The 18,007-nt window shown below is 42.1% G+C and overlaps 1 pseudogene; it reads left to right on the plus strand.

Annotated features, from left to right (window-relative positions):
* Positions 1-18,007, plus strand: part of LOC133361268 (zinc finger protein 84-like) — a 539,839-nt pseudogene that overhangs the window by 426,331 nt on the left and 95,501 nt on the right.

The raw sequence follows: 18,007 nt of genomic DNA on the forward strand, positions 1-18,007 counted from the left end.
TTCAAGTGCGTCCGTTAATATTCTGCTAAAATACACAGCATAGGGAAGGCTGCCTTGTTGGGACGATGTAGTTTGGCTAAGGCGCTGTGGCCGGGTGATGACACGGATTCTGAAACAATGGAGTTAAACACTCGCTGCTTGGCCCCGTCGACAGCAGCGAAGGCTATCATATACCGCCCCATTTACGAGTTGGCTGTATGATGTGTATAGTTGAAGGTGCTTGGTGTTGTCTTCTTCTAACAGCTACTAACGTGCGTGTGTTGTCTGTTTTTAGGATTTGACCATTGATGTTGTTCTTTTTATTGCGGCGTTTTTTTTGTTGAGTTCTGTCACTTGTGTGTTGCAGTTTGTTTAAGAATTCGTCACGTGAGCGTGGTGTTTTGCTTGTGAGAATTTCGCTTTGTCACAATTTGTGATTGTTATAATAATTGAAACGATTCATAATCTCATGAGTTAAGAATGGGTTTGTGCGTGATTCTTATACGATCACACTGTGATTCTAATGCTTCTAATGATATTATAATACCTTACCTCCGTTTATATGGTTATAAATTAAAACACTAGTTAATAATCGTTTAATGTTTAGTGTTATAGTTTATAGTATTACAGTTTACATGTTATAAAGTAGAGTTTATCCCCGGTACGTTGATGAAAGATTAACTACGGGGAACTTTCTTCTCAAGGAACACGTGTTAATCGGGTAGACAGCCAAGATGCTGCCGGTTAAGGGCACACTTGTGTGACGGAGATCCTCCACCTGAAATTCTCTGAATATGTTTTTGCTAGGAACATTATAAAATAAAGAACTGACAAACATTTGTTAAAAATACGTTTTTATTCATCTGCAATAATTTTACGTCAAAAGTCGAAGGCAATATTTATTACGTCCTATGTTCACACATTTCCAGTACAATGCAAACCATTTCCGTTCCAGGAATACCAAAGCGTAAAAGTTTCATTCCCCATGATTTCCTTATTAGTTCACCACATGTGTTCACTGTGGGTCTATGTTGAAGTCAAGGCCATATATCCAACGAACGCGTCATCAATGTACATCCTGAAAACCGGCTATCTAAAGTCGATTAATACCAATCAAAAAAAGCTATATACTTGAAAAAGAACCCGTTTAAAATGTTGAGTAAAGATGTACCATCATACGCATTCCAACTTTAGCTCAACAGGAACACTTAACGACTACAATTGAACCCTCTCACAACCAGTGCTCATCACACCACATCGGCAAGTAATCCGATAACATTACAAACTACCACTGTGCACGTCATTAAACTCTCACAAAAACTGTAAAACAAAAATGGTCAAAATTATACACAAAAGTACTCGATACGGATTAAAAGGTATAGCCACATGACATAATATTTTTTCAGTCACTCCGAGCTCTCTGGTTGACTCTCGAGCCACTCCATTACATCCAGCCATCTCTCGGGATCCAACTGCATGGGATCGAAGGTGGAAACTTCTTCAGGACCAATTGCAGCACCTTGAATTTTAGCTTTTGATTTCAGTTTCCTATCATTGTGGACCTTCTGATGCCTGTTGATGTGTGACTTGTGTGCAAATGTCTTCCCACACACAGAGCACAGGAACGGCTTCTCGACTGTGTGTGTTTTCTTGTGACTCTGAAGATGTGATGACTGTGCAAATGTCTTCCCACACACAGGGCACAGGAACGGCTTCTCGCCCGTGTGTGTTCTCTGATGCCTATGAAGATGTGATGAGTTTGCAAATTTCTTCCCACACACAGGGCATAGGAATGGCTTCTCGCCCGTGTGTGTTCTCTGGTGACTCTGAAGATTTGATGACTTTGCAAATGTCTTCCCACACACAGGGCACAGGAATGGCTTCTCGCCCGTGTGTGTTCTCTGATGAATCTGAAGATGTGATGACTGTGCAAATGACTTCCCACACACAGGGCACAGGAATGGCTTCTCTCCCGTGTGTGTTCTCTGTTGTCTCTGAAGATGTGATGGCCGTGAAAAGGACTTCCCACACACAGAACACAGGAATGGCTTCTCGCCCGTGTGTGTTCTCTGGTGTCTCTGAAGACTTGATTGCCGTGAAAATGCCTTCCCGCACACAGAGCAATTGAATGGCTTCTTGCCTCCGTGTGCGTGGGGCTGTGGAGAGCGTCTCTGCTCCATGTGAGCGTAGTAACAGCATTGGTGTTATTGAGTCAAATGTACGCTATCGGCCGCAACGCAAAAAAATACCGCTAATTTGACGACGAACACGTTTAAGAGTTTATCCGCGAAAATAGACACTTACTTGGAGATTCACGGTATATCGATGTCTGTAACCCGTCTGAAGATGTCGCCACTAACTCTCCCGACGCAAAGTCGCCTAACTGTCGACACAGCAATTGTGCTCGCCAGGCTGCGTTGTCTCGCGGTTGAAGGGCGATCATCAGAGCGATGAGTCGAGCGTCCAACCTCATCAAGTTCCCTCTCGAAATGGCATTGAGCTCTGCTTCTGAGCCGCCTTATAACTCCCCCCCTAGGATCCAATCATTTGTCTTTCAGGATATTTGCATTCGATTGTTAATTTTGGAAGGTACAATCCGCATGTCTATTAACATACCGAAGAGTAATGTTCCCATTGTGCTTCATGCATGAATATGTAAGTGCATCTCAGTGTGTAATTATGCGCTTATTTTGAATAAATGGATAAACACGTTCGCAATGCCCTCCATTGTCCTCGATTTAAAGTGAATGCAGCCCCGTGGCGTTGCCGAAAACCGCCAAGCTTCGGGAGTGAGCACGTACAGACGCTTGCAATACAACCACTCTAACATCAGTAACCAAAATCCGATCTGGTACATGGTCTCCGCTTGGTCTGGTTTGTATCCGTCATCACTCTGGAGACAAACAGCGAGACATGGTTTGGCCAGCCACCACCTGATTGACTTTAGATAGTCGATGTCAGGATGTACATTGACGCGTTCGTTGGATATATGGCCTTGACTTCATGATGAACTAATAAGGAAATCATGGGGAATGATACTTTAACGCTTTGGTATTCCTGGAACGGAAATGGTTTGCATGGTACTGGAAATGTGTGAACATAGGACATAATAAATATTCCCTTCGAGTTTTGACGTAAAAATGATTGCAGATGAATAAAAACGTATTTTTAACAAATGTTTGTCCGGTCTTTATTTTATAATGTTCCTAGCAATAACATGTTAAGAGAATTTCAGGTGAAGGATCTCCGTCACACAAGTGTGCCCTTAACCCGCAGCATCTTAGCTGTCTACCCGATTAACACGTGTTCATTGAGGGGAAAGGTCCCCGTAGTTAATCGTTCATCAACGTACCAGTCTCTAATTCCGAAGTATGTCGGGGATACACTGTACTCTATGACATGTAAACTGTAATACTATGAACGATAACACTGAACATAAAACGATTATAAACTAGTGTTTTAATTTATAACCATTTAAACGGAGGTAAGGTATTATAATTAGAAGCATTAGAATCACAGTGTGATCGTATAGTGTGATCGCACAAACCCATTCGCACAAACCCATTCTTAACTCATGAGATTATGAATCGTTACAATTATTATAACAATCGCAATTTGTGACAAATTCCCACAAGCAAAACACCACGCTCACGTGACGAATTCTTAAACAAACTGCAACACTCAAGTGACAGAACTCAACAAAAAAACGCCGCAATAAAAATATTTACATCAATGGGCAAATCCTAAAAACAGACAACACACGCACGTTAGTAGCTGTTAGAAGAAGACAACACTTAACACCTTCAACTATACACATTGTACAGCCAACTCGTAAATGGGGCGGTATATGACAGTCTTCGCTGCTGTCGACGGGGCCAAGAAGCGAGTGTTTAACTCCATTGTTTCAGAATCCGTGTCATCACCCGGCCACAGCGCCTTAGCCAAACTACATCTCCCCAACAAGGCAGCCTTCCCTATGCTGTGTATTTTAGCAGTATATTTACGGATGCACTTGAAGATAACAATTCGTCTAGAAAAGGCAGGCGACTTGTTCTACCAACATGATTTCAATTTATATCCGAAATTAGTATGAGTTCATTCATGAGTAGTATTCACTAAGCACCGATGGCACTAACCTACACACAGTTATGATTAAACAAAGTAAACATTAGTCGCTCATCACAGCTCAGACATGATCATAGCAATTATTTCCAAATCCGTGTCGGGTCCCACGAGAACAGGGCACGTCCACAAACTCTCAAATTGTAAACTCACATTGTATACTCTAACATTATAAACTCTAACAACATAACCTTTAAACTATTAGCTATACATTGTAACGCTTTAAAATAACACTACAAACTAGTGTTATAGTAAACTATAATGTTGTGAACTCTAACAATATAAGCTATGAGCTATACATTATAACGCTATACAATAACAATAAACTGGTGTTAAAGATTAGAACACCGAACATTGAAGTGTGATATTCGAATTCTTAGCTTCACACCGTGGTCCTATAAGAATCACACTATGCTCGTGAGTATGTAACATGTCTGTATGTAATATGCATGAATGTAATATGTCTGTATGTAACATGTATGCATGTAACATGTATGTATGTAACATGTTACATGCATGCATGTAACATGCATGCATGTTACTAAAATATAAACTGTATAGCACCATCAGTGTACTTACTATACTCTACAATAAGCTGAGTTACTCACAGCAAGTAATACATTACAATTCTACGTCGTAAAAATTATGTGATTGTATTAGAATCACACTCTGCGCCTATGAATGTATAGTGTACGTGCAAGCGAACTGTGCTCGTATGTACAAATGTAATATGCATCTATGGCCTTTGGACATGCGAACTGGTGGTCGAATATGCGAATTGGGGGGTACAGGATTATGATCGGATTAAAATGATTAGAATATCACTTTGGTAGTATTAGAATTACACTGAGCTAGAATGTATGTTAAATGTAGATGCACATCGGGAGTCGTAAATGCGGCCTGGGTGGTGCCAGATTTATTATTATCGCAAAATTATTAAAATCGCACCATGGTCGTGTTGGTATTTATGTAATATGGACGTGCGAACCAAGGGTGGAATATGTGAAGCGGAAGGTGCAGGATCAGGATGGGATTAAAATTATTTGAATAACACTTTGGTGGTATTAGGATCAAGCTGTCCACTGCTGGATGAATATTCCATCTCAATGGCATCAAATAGCAATATTCAGTATGAATATGTTAAATAATCGCACAAACCCAATATTAGCCCGTGAAATAATTAATCGTTACAATTGTAATGACTCCCGACTCAGACTGCAGAGGGTTCTTTTATGTAGCCTTTAACGCGGTTTCAGACCCCAGGCGTCACGATTTAGCAACGACGACAACGAGACAGCAACCAGCCAACACAGCCCCAAACCTCGTTCCTCCCCCTCTCTCATTCTCGGCGTGAACCTCCGCCCACACTTGGTCTCGCCTTCCCTTCTCGAACTCTCTCTATCTTGTTGTCACCACTTGTCTCTGAGTTGATGCATTGTAATAGTAGGTTTTTAGTCAAAAAAGCAAACAAAAAGAAGCAACTCTGATAAGGATGATAATATGCACTGTCCTTGAAGTTGATTGGCCCACACTCGGGTGTGGGCCAATCAACTTGCTTCTTTTTGTTTGCTTTTTTGACTACTTGTGTTGTGGTCATTGCAAACATGATGCCTTGAATAAAGGTGTCAGTTTTGTACCAGTTAAAAGGGTAAAAACCTACTATTATATTTTGCCACTGGTAAAAGAGATCTCATAGTGTAAATGCTTACCCCGAGCTCTCAATACTCTGATATTGCACTGTGTTTGAGTTGTACGCCTTCTGGTGTCATCTGGCCCTACACCAATGGGGACTAGGCTCTAAAGAAAGCCGTCTCGGGTGTGGGCCAATCAACTTCAAGGACAGTGCATATTATCATCCTTATCAGAGTTGCTTCTTTTTGTTTGCTTTTTTGACTACTTGTGTTGTGGTCATTGCAAACATGATGCCTTGAATAAAGGTGTCAGTTTTGTACCAGTTAAAAGGGTAAAAACCTACTATTATATTTTGCCACTGGTAAAAGAGATCTCATAGTGTTGATGCATTGTCTTTACATCACCCACCTCTATGACCTCTACCTGACCCCGCCATGGGCGGAGCAACTTGGGGGATTTTCCCGGTGGCACCTGTAGGCAATACAACCATGCCATGTCCCCCACTGCCCATGGAAGCACGTGTTCCCGCCGCCCCGAGTTCTTTTCATTAGCGGATTGCGCTCTGGTGGGGAAAGGTCCTCGTTATGAATCGTTTTGCAACGTTCAGGTCCAGAATACCGAAGTATACCGGGAATCACCTGCACTTAAAAACATGTAAACTTATAACACTATAAACAATAACACTAAACATTAAACGACGAAAAAAATATCAACTGGTTTTATAATTTATAGCACCATAAACGGAGGTACGGTATTTTAATTTCATTAGAAGTATTATAATGGAACTCTACACATGTGTGTGTAAATTGTCCGTTCAATCGGACTGGCGGTAGGATATGTGAACTGTGGGGGGTACAGGGCAAGAATCGCATTCAAATTTTAGAATAACAATATGGTCGTATTAGCATTTTACTGTGCTTGAATGTATATTATGTGCAAGTGCAAATCGTTAGTCGTAAATGCGAGGTAGGGGTTAAGAGGTGCACGTTTAATCCAGTGTCAACATTTATTTTAGCACCATATTTAAAGACATTGTTGTTGATAATGATTCGTCTGGACATGGCACGTGCCTTGTTCTACTCGATCAACCAAAATTAGTGCAATGTCGGTCATACAGGAGTGTGATTTCATTAAAGAGTAGTAGTCACAGAGCCCCGATGACACTAACCTACCTAAAGTTATGGTTAAACAAAGTAATCTTGAGTGACTTAATTCTCAGCTCAGACATGATCATCACAATCATTTCCAAAGACGTGTGGGGTCCTGCGAGAGCAGGTCCTGACTACAAACAGATGGGCAGCATAATCGCAAGTCGCTGCGTCGCCCTCGAAATGTGATGTTGCTACTGTTGTTGTCGCTGCTGATGTTGCTGCTGTAGTTGCTTCTGTTGCTGTGATATACGCAGGGAGGTGGTGTTCCGTGATGGGATGACGCATTTGATTAAAGCCTCTGATCAAACTCACCAGATTGACGCCCTTGATCGTCGCATTTGATCAACTCTGATATTGTATACTCTCACATGTTAAGCTCTATCATAGTGAAACATAATATTTTAACCTATGAACTACAACCTATCCATTGTACCTACTGGGTTTCACTCCCTCGTCGAGAAGGCCGCTCTCTTCCTTTTCTAAAGTTACATGCTAATTTCTCTGCATTCACTTTAAATCGAGGACAAAGTTTTTCCATTTATTCAAAATAAATGCACAATTACACACAAAAGTACTCGATACGGCTTAATAGGTATAACCACATGACATAATATTTCAGTCACCCCGAGCTCTCGGTTTGATCCTCGAGCCACTCCATTACATCCAGCCATCTCTCGGGATCCAACTGCATGGGATCGAAGGTGGAAACTTCTTCAGGACTCATTGCAGCACCTTGAATTTCAGCTTTTGATTTCAGTTTCCTATCATTGTGAACCTTCTGATGCCTGTTCATGGTTGATGACCGTGCAAATGCCTTCCCACACACAGGGCACAGGAATGGCTTCTCGCCCGTGTGTGTTCTCTGATGACTATGAAGAGTTGATGAGTCTGCAAATGTCTTCCCACACACAGGGCACAGGAATGGCTTCTCGCCCGTGTGTGTTCTCTGATGACTATGAAGATTTGATGACTTTGAAAATGTCTTCCCACACACAGGGCACACGAATGGCTTCTCGCCCGTGTGTGTTTTCTGATGGTCTTGAAGAGTTGATGAGTCTGCAAATGTCTTCCCACACACAGGGCACAGGAATGGCTTCTCGCCCGTGTGTGTTCTCTGATGACTATGAAGATTTGATGACTTGGAAAATGTCTTCCCACACACAGGGCACAGGAAAGGCTTCTCGCCCGTGTGTGTTCTCTGATGACTATGAAGAGTTGATGAGTCTGCAAATGTCTTCCCACACACAGGGCACAGGAATGGCTTCTCGCCCGTGTGTGTTTTCTGATGGTCTTGAAGATGTGATGACTTTGCAAATGTCTTACCACACACAGGGCACAGGAACGGCTTCTCGCCCGTGTGTGTTCTCTGGTGTCTCTTAAGATGTGATGGCCGTGAAAAGGACTTCCCACACACAGAGCAATTGAATGGCTTCTTGCCTCCGTGTGTGTGGGGCTGTGGAGAGCGTCTCTGCTCCATGTGAGCGGAGTAACAGCAGCGGTGTTATCGAGTCAAAAGTACGCTATCGGCCGCAAGGATGTTTAACGTTGAGTTTTGGATTTTGTTAACTGCTAAAACAAGAACGAGTTTATCCGCGAAAATAGACACTTACTTGGAGATTCACGATTTATCGATGTCTGTAACCCGTCTGAAGATGTCGCCACGAACTCTCCCGACGCAAAGTCGCCTAACTGTCGACACAGCAATTGTGCTCGCCAGGCTGCGTTGTCTCGCGGTTGAAGGGCGATCAGCAGAGCGACGAGTCGAGCGTCCAACCTCATCAAGTTCCCTCTCGAAATGGCACTGAGCTCTGCTTCTGAGCCGCCTTATAACTCCCCCGCTAGGATCCAATCCTTTGTCTTTCAGGATATTTGCATTCGATTGTTAATTCTGGAAGGTGCAATCTGCATGTCTATTAACATACGAAGGGTAATGTGCCCATTGTGCTTCATGCATGAATATGTAAGTGCATCTCAGTGTGTAATTATGCGCTTATTTTGAATAAATGGAAAAACACGTTCCCCATGCCCTCCATTGTCCTCGATTTAAAGTGAATGCAGCCCCGTGGCGTTGCCAAAAATCGCCGAGCTTCGGGAGTGAGCACGTACAGACGCGTAGTGACCACACTTGCAATACAATCACTCTAACATCAGTAACCAAAATCCGATCTGGTACATGGTCTCCGCTTGGTCTGGTTGGTATCCGTCATAACTCTGGAGACAAACAGCGAGGCATGGTTTAGCCAGCCACCACCTCATTTGCCAAAGCGACTTTAATAGCTGCTCTCAAACAACACTGTCACCAATAGTGGTTTATGGGCTAGGCTGTTAAGCGGACACTCAGTCTTTTTGGGCAAGGCGTATGGGAAAATACACACCTCTGTTATCCCACAAACACAATACACAGCAGCGGTAAGGCTGCATTGTTGGGGAGATGTAGTTTGGGTAAGGTGCTGTCACTGGAGTTAGGCGATGTGACTGGGTTATCACACGGATTCCGAAAAGCAGCTTAGACGATACGATCCACTGCGCTCCATCTCCCCACATGGACAACAACATTCTCAGTTTAAAAAAAATGAATAGAAATGTTTAAATACGTTTTTTAAATCATGTGTATTGTATAAATGTTATAATGTGTGATTGTATACTCTTTAAATGTGTGTATATACTGAAAATAGCTAATCAATTCCATTGATACCACACATTCATCCAACAGTGGACAGTGTGATTCTAATACGACGAGTGGGATTCGAATAATTGTAATTCGATTCTAATCCTGCATATCCTACCCCCAGTTGTCATATTAACTTACCATACGTACAACCACAGTGTGATTCTAATTAGCTCAGTGCGAGTCTAATGATTAGTATGCGATTATAATCCCACACCTCCAATTATGTGGTTCTGCACTATAACAGTTAATCGTATTTTAAAGCGTAACAATGGCTAGGTTGTAGTTCATAGGTTATAATAGTATATTTCACTATGTTAGAGTTTAACATGTGAGAGTTTACAATGTCAGAGTTGATCAAGAGCGTCAATCTTGATCGACGCAGAAGCAAATGCAGCAGCAGCAACATCACATTTCGAGGGCGACGCAGCTACTTCTGATTCTGCTGCTTCCGCTGCTCAGATATTTGTTGCCAGGCCCTGCTCTCGCGGGACCCCACACGTCTTTGGAAATGATTGAGATGATGATGTCTGAGCTGATAATTAAATTAATAAAGAGTACTTTGTTTGGGTGTAGGTCTGTGTCATCGGGGATCAGCGAATACTGCTTATGAATGAACTCGCACACCTTTATGACCGACATTGTACTAATTTTGGTTGATCGAGACGAACAAGGCACGTGCCATGTCCAGACGAATTGATATTAACAATATTGTCCTTAAATATGATGCTAACACTGGATTAACGTTAACACTGGATTAAACATGCACATTTTCCAATATTCCAAAATTAACAATCGAATGCAAATATCCTGAAAGACAAAGGATTGGATCCTAGCGGGGGAGTTATAAGGCGGCTCAGAAGCAGAGCTCAGTGCCATTTCGAGAGGGAACTTGATGAGGTTGGACGCTCGACTCGTCGCTCTGCTGATCGCCCTTCAACCGCGAGACAACGCAGCCTGGCGAGCACAATTGCTGTGTCGACAGTTAGGCGACTTTGCGTCGGGAGAGTTCGTGGCGACATCTTCAGACGGGTTCAAGACATCGATATACCGTGAATCTCCAAGTAAGTGTCTATTTTCGCGATTAGACTCTTAAACGTGTTCGCCGTCACATTAGCGAGATTTTTTTGCATCTCGGTTAGAGTGTCGTTCTTGTTTTAGCAGTTAACAAAATCTAAAACTCAACGCTAAACATCCTTGCGGCCGATAGCGTACTTTTGACTCGATAACACCACTACTGTTACTACGCTCACTTGGAGCAGAGACGCTCTCCACAGCCCCACGCACACGGAGGCAAGAAGCCATTGAATTGCTCTGTGTGTGGGAAGTACTTTTCATGGCCATCACATCTTCAGAGACACCAGAGAACACACACGGGCGAGAAGCCATTCATATGCTCTGTGTGTGGAAAGGCATTTGCACAGTCATCAAATCTTCAAACTCATCAGAAAACACACACGGGCGAGAAGCCATTCCTGTGCCCTGTGTGTGGGAAGGCATTTTCACAGTCATCATCCATGAACAGGCATCAGAAGGTCCACAATGATAGGAAGCTGAAATCAAAAGGTGAAATTCAAGGTGCTGAAATAAGTCCTGAAGATAATTCCACCTTCGATCCCATGCAGTTGGATCCCGAGAGATGGCTGGATGTAATGGAGTGGCTCGAGGATCAACCCGAGAGCTCGGGGTGACTGAAATATAATGTTGCATGCGGTTGTACCTATTCAGCTGTCTTGAGTACTTTTGTGTGTAATTCTGACCCTCTAGTTTAACAGTTCGTTTGACGTGCAGGTGGTGATTTTTGATGTTGTCGGATTACTTGGTGAAGTGGTGTGATGAGCAGTGGTTGTGATATGGTTCAATTCCGGACAATATTGTAGTGTTTAAGTCTTCCTGTTGAGCTAAAGTTGGAATGCATCTGTAGTTAGATCTTTACTCAACATTTTAAACGTTTTTTTCAAGTTTAAAGCTTTTTTTGGATGGTAATAATCGACTTTAGGATGTACGTTGATGACGCGTTCGTTGGATATATGGCCTTGACTTCAACATAGACGCACAGTGAACAAATGTGGTGAACTAATAAGGAAATCATGGGGAATGATACTTTAACGCGTTGGTATTCCTGGAACGGATATGGTTTACATTGTATTGTAACTGTTTGAACATAGGACATAATACATTCGGTTCGAGTTTTGACTTAAAAATGATTGCAGATGAATAAAAAAGTTTTTTAACAAATGTGTGTCCGTTTATTTATTCATATCAACAACGTGTTTTAAGCGAGTTTCAGGTGGAGGATCTTCGTCACACAAATCTGCCCTTAACCGGCAACGTCTTGGCTGTCTTTTTTATTAACATGTGCTCACCAGGCTGCGTTGTTTCGCGCTAGATTGGCGATCAGCAGAGCGTCCAACCTCATCAATTTCCCTCTCGAAATTGCATTGAGCCCTGCGCATTTACATATAACGTTGATTCGATCACATTGTAATTATAATACAACCAAAGTGTTATTCTAATACTTTAATCCCATCCTAATTCTGCACCTTCCGTTTCGCATATCCGACCCCCGATACGAATGTCCAAATAACGTACATACATACGAGCATCGTGTGATTCTAATATGGCCACATTATGATTCTAATCATTCTTTTGTGATTCTAATACCACTCTTCAACATATGGTGTTCTAAACTATAACACTAGTTTATAGTGTTATTTTCACAGCATTATAATGCATTGTTCATAGTTTATAGGTGATATTTTTCACAACTTTAGAATAATTATAATAGACCAAAGAGTTATTCAAATAACTTTAATCCGATCCTGCACCTTCAGTTTCACATATCTTCTATATTCAAGCACAGTAAACGCTAATACGACCATAATGTTATTAAAATATTTTCAATGCGGTAATCCCATTTATTCCAAATAAGCGCACAAGTACACACTGAGATGCACTTACATATTCATGCATGAAGCACAATGGGCACATTACCCATGTTAATAGACATGCGGATTGTACCTTCCAAAATTAACAATCGAATGCAAATATCCTGAAAGACAAAGGATTGGATCCTAGCGGGGGAGTTATAAGGCGGCTCAGAAGCAGAGCTCAATGCCATTTCGAGAGGGAACTTGATGAGGTTGGACGCTCGACTCGTCGCTCTGCTGATCGCCCTTCAACCGCGAGACAACGCAGCCTGGCGAGCACAATTGCTGTGTCGACAGTTAGGCGACATCTTCAGACGGGTTCAAGACATCGATATACCGTGAATCTCCAAGTAAGTGTCTATTTTCGCGATTAAACTCTTAAACGTGTTCGCCGTCACATTAGCGAGCTTTTTTTGCATCTCGGTTAGAGTGTCGTTCTTGTTTTAGCAGTTAACAAAATCTAAAACTCAACGCTAAACATCCTTGCGGCCGATAGCGTACTTTTGACTCGATAACACCACTACTGTTACTACGCTCACATGGAGCAGAGACGCTCTCCACAGCCCCACGCACACGGAGGCAAGAAGCCATTGAATTGCTCTGTGTGTGGGAAGTACTTTTCATGGCCATCACATCTTCAGAGACACCAGAGAACACACACGGGCGAGAAGCCATTCATATGCTCTGTGTGTGGAAAGGCATTTGCACAGTCATCAAATCTTCAAACTCATCAGAAAACACACACGGGCGAGAAGCCATTCCTGTGCCCTGTGTGTGGGAAGGCATTTTCACAGTCATCATCCATGAACAGGCATCAGAAGGTCCACAATGATAGGAAGCTGAAATCAAAAGGTGAAATTCAAGGTGCTGAAATAAGTCCTGAAAATAATTCCACCTTCGATCCCATGCAGTTGGATCCCGAGAGATGGCTGGATGTAATGGAGTGGCTCGAGGATCAACCCGAGAGCTCGGGGTGACTGAAATATAATGTTGCATGCGGTTGTACCTATTCAGCTGTCTTGAGTACTTTTGCGTGTAATTCTGACCCTCTAGTTTTACAGTTCGTTTGAGAGTTTCTTGACGTGCAGGTGGTGATTTTTGATGTTGTCGGATTACTTGGTGAAGTGGTGTGATGAGCAGTGGTTGTGATATGGTTCAATTCCGGACAATATTGTAGTGTTTAAGTCTTCCTGTTGAGCTAAAGTTGGAATGCATCTGTAGTTAGATCTTTACTCAACATTTTAAACGTTTTTTTCAAGTTTAAAGCTTTTTTTGGATGGTAATAATCGACTTTAGGATGTACGTTGATGACGCGTTCGTTGGATATATGGCCTTGACTTCAACATAGACGCACAGTGAACAAATGTGGTGAACTAATAAGGAAATCATGGGGAATGATACTTTAACGCGTTGGTATTCCTGGAACGGATATGGTTTACATTGTATTGTAACTGTTTGAACATAGGACATAATACATTCGGTTCGAGTTTTGACTTAAAAATGATTGCAGATGAATAAAAAAGTTTTTTTAACAAATGTGTGTCCGTTTATTTATTCATATCAACAACGTGTTTTAAGCGAGTTTCAGGTGGAGGATCTTCGTCACACAAATCTGCCCTTAACCGGCAACGTCTTGGCTGTCTTTTTTATTAACATGTGCTCACCAGGCTGCGTTGTTTCGCGCTAGATTGGCGATCAGCAGAGCGTCCAACCTCATCAATTTCCCTCTCGAAATTGCATTGAGCCCTGCGCATTTACATATAACGTTGATTCGATCACATTGTAATTATAATACAACCAAAGTGTTATTCTAATACTTTAATCCCATCCTAATTCTGCACCTTCCGTTTCGCATATCCGACCCCCGATACGAATGTCCAAATAACGTACATACATACGAGCATCGTGTGATTCTAATATGGCCACATTATGATTCTAATCATTCTTTTGTGATTCTAATACCACTCTTCAACATATGGTGTTCTAAACTATAACACTAGTTTATAGTGTTATTTTCACAGCATTATAATGCATTGTTCATAGTTTATAGGTGATATTTTTCACAACTTTAGAATAATTATAATAGACCAAAGAGTTATTCAAATAACTTTAATCCGATCCTGCACCTTCAGTTTCACATATCTTCTATATTCAAGCACAGTAAACGCTAATACGACCATAATGTTATTAAAATATTTTCAATGCGGTAATCCCATTTATTCAAAATAAGCGCACAATTACACACTGAGATGCACTTACATATTCATGCATGAAGCACAATGGGCACATTACCCATGTTAATAGACATGCGGATTCTGCCTTCCAAAATTAACAATCGAATGCAAATATCCTGAAAGACAAAGGATTGGATCCTAGCGGGGGAGTTATAAGGCGGCTCAGAAGCAGAGCTCAATGCCATTTCGAGAGGGAACTTGATGAGGTTGGACGCTCGACTCGTCGCTCTGCTGATCGCCCTTCAACCGCGAGACAACGCAGCCTGGCGAGCACAATTGCTGTGTCGACAGTTAGGCGACTTTGCGTCGGGAGAGTTCGTGGCGACATCTTCAGACGGGTTCAAGACATCGATATACCCTGAATCTCCAAGTAAGTATCTATTTTCGCGATTAAACTCTTAAACGTGTTCGCCGTCACATTAGCGAGCTTTTTTTGCATCTCGGTTAGAGTGTCGTTCTTGTTTTAGCAGTTAACAAAATCTAAAACTCAACGCTAAACATCCTTGCGGCCGATAGCGTACTTTTGACTCGATAACACCACTACTGTTACTACGCTCACATGGAGCAGAGACGCTCTCCACAGCCCCACGCACACGGAGGCAAGAAGCCATTGAATTGCTCTGTGTGTGGGAAGTACTTTTCATGGCCATCACATCTTCAGAGACACCAGAGAACACACACGGGCGAGAAGCCATTCATATGCTCTGTGTGTGGAAAGGCATTTGCACAGTCATCAAATCTTCAAACTCATCAGAAAACACACACGGGCGAGAAGCCATTCCTGTGCCCTGTGTGTGGGAAGGCATTTTCACAGTCATCATCCATGAACAGGCATCAGAAGGTCCACAATGATAGGAAGCTGAAATCAAAAGGTGAAATTCAAGGTGCTGAAATAAGTCCTGAAAATAATTCCACCTTCGATCCCATGCAGTTGGATCCCGAGAGATGGCTGGATGTAATGGAGTGGCTCGAGGATCAACCCGAGAGCTCGGGGTGACTGAAATATAATGTTGCATGCGGTTGTACCTATTCAGCTGTCTTGAGTACTTTTGCGTGTAATTCTGACCCTCTAGTTTTACAGTTCGTTTGAGAGTTTCTTGACGTGCAGGTGGTGATTTTTGATGTTGTCGGATTACTTGGTGAAGTGGTGTGATGAGCAGTGGTTGTGATATGGTTCAATTCCGGACAATATTGTAGTGTTTAAGTCTTCCTGTTGAGCTAAAGTTGGAATGCATCTGTAGTTAGATCTTTACTCAACATTTTAAACGTTTTTTTCAAGTTTAAAGCTTTTTTTGGATGGTAATAATCGACTTTAGGATGTACGTTGATGACGCGTTCGTTGGATATATGGCCTTGACTTCAACATAGACGCACAGTGAACAAATGTGGTGAACTAATAAGGAAATCATGGGGAATGATACTTTAACGCGTTGGTATTCCTGGAACGGATATGGTTTACATTGTATTGTAACTGTTTGAACATAGGACATAATACATTCGGTTCGAGTTTTGACTTAAAAATGATTGCAGATGAATAAAAAAGTTTTTTTAACAAATGTGTGTCCGTTTATTTATTCATATCAACAACGTGTTTTAAGCGAGTTTCAGGTGGAGGATCTTCGTCACACAAATCTGCCCTTAACCGGCAACGTCTTGGCTGTCTTTTTTATTAACATGTGCTCACCAGGCTGCGTTGTTTCGCGCTAGATTGGCGATCAGCAGAGCGTCCAACCTCATCAATTTCCCTCTCGAAATTGCATTGAGCCCTGCGCATTTACATATAACGTTGATTCGATCACATTGTAATTATAATACAACCAAAGTGTTATTCTAATACTTTAATCCCATCCTAATTCTGCACCTTCCGTTTCGCATATCCGACCCCCGATACGAATGTCCAAATAACGTACATACATACGAGCATCGTGTGATTCTAATATGGCCACATTATGATTCTAATCATTCTTTTGTGATTCTAATACCACTCTTCAACATATGGTGTTCTAAACTATAACACTAGTTTATAGTGTTATTTTCACAGCATTATAATGCATTGTTCATAGTTTATAGGTGATATTTTTCACAACTTTAGAATAATTATAATAGACCAAAGAGTTATTCAAATAACTTTAATCCGATCCTGCACCTTCAGTTTCACATATCTTCTATATTCAAGCACAGTAAACGCTAATACGACCATAATGTTATTAAAATATTTTCAATGCGGTAATCCCATTTATTCAAAATAAGCGCACAATTACACACTGAGATGCACTTACATATTCATGCATGAAGCACAATGGGCACATTACCCATGTTAATAGACATGCGGATTCTGCCTTCCAAAATTAACAATCGAATGCAAATATCCTGAAAGACAAAGGATTGGATCCTAGCGGGGGAGTTATAAGGCGGCTCAGAAGCAGAGCTCAATGCCATTTCGAGAGGGAACTTGATGAGGTTGGACGCTCGACTCGTCGCTCTGCTGATCGCCCTTCAACCGCGAGACAACGCAGCCTGGCGAGCACAATTGCTGTGTCGACAGTTAGGCGACTTTGCGTCGGGAGAGTTCGTGGCGACATCTTCAGACGGGTTCAAGACATCGATATACCCTGAATCTCCAAGTAAGTATCTATTTTCGCGATTAAACTCTTAAACGTGTTCGCCGTCACATTAGCGAGCTTTTTTTGCATCTCGGTTAGAGTGTCGTTCTTGTTTTAGCAGTTAACAAAATCTAAAACTCAACGCTAAACATCCTTGCGGCCGATAGCGTACTTTTGACTCGATAACACCACTACTGTTACTACGCTCACATGGAGCAGAGACGCTCTCCACAGCCCCACGCACACGGAGGCAAGAAGCCATTGAATTGCTCTGTGTGTGGGAAGTACTTTTCATGGCCATCACATCTTCAGAGACACCAGAGAACACACACGGGCGAGAAGCCATTCATATGCTCTGTGTGTGGAAAGGCATTTGCACAGTCATCAAATCTTCAAACTCATCAGAAAACACACACGGGCGAGAAGCCATTCCTGTGCCCTGTGTGTGGGAAGGCATTTTCACAGTCATCATCCATGAACAGGCATCAGAAGGTCCACAATGATAGGAAGCTGAAATCAAAAGGTGAAATTCAAGGTGCTGAAATAAGTCCTGAAAATAATTCCACCTTCGATCCCATGCAGTTGGATCCCGAGAGATGGCTGGATGTAATGGAGTGGCTCGAGGATCAACCCGAGAGCTCGGGGTGACTGAAATATAATGTTGCATGCGGTTGTACCTATTCAGCTG

This window comes from Lethenteron reissneri, chromosome 72 (assembly GCF_015708825.2).
Source record: "Lethenteron reissneri isolate LAM-NWPU_2019-01 chromosome 72, ASM1570882v1, whole genome shotgun sequence".
Lineage (NCBI taxonomy): Eukaryota > Metazoa > Chordata > Hyperoartia > Petromyzontiformes > Petromyzontidae > Lethenteron > Lethenteron reissneri.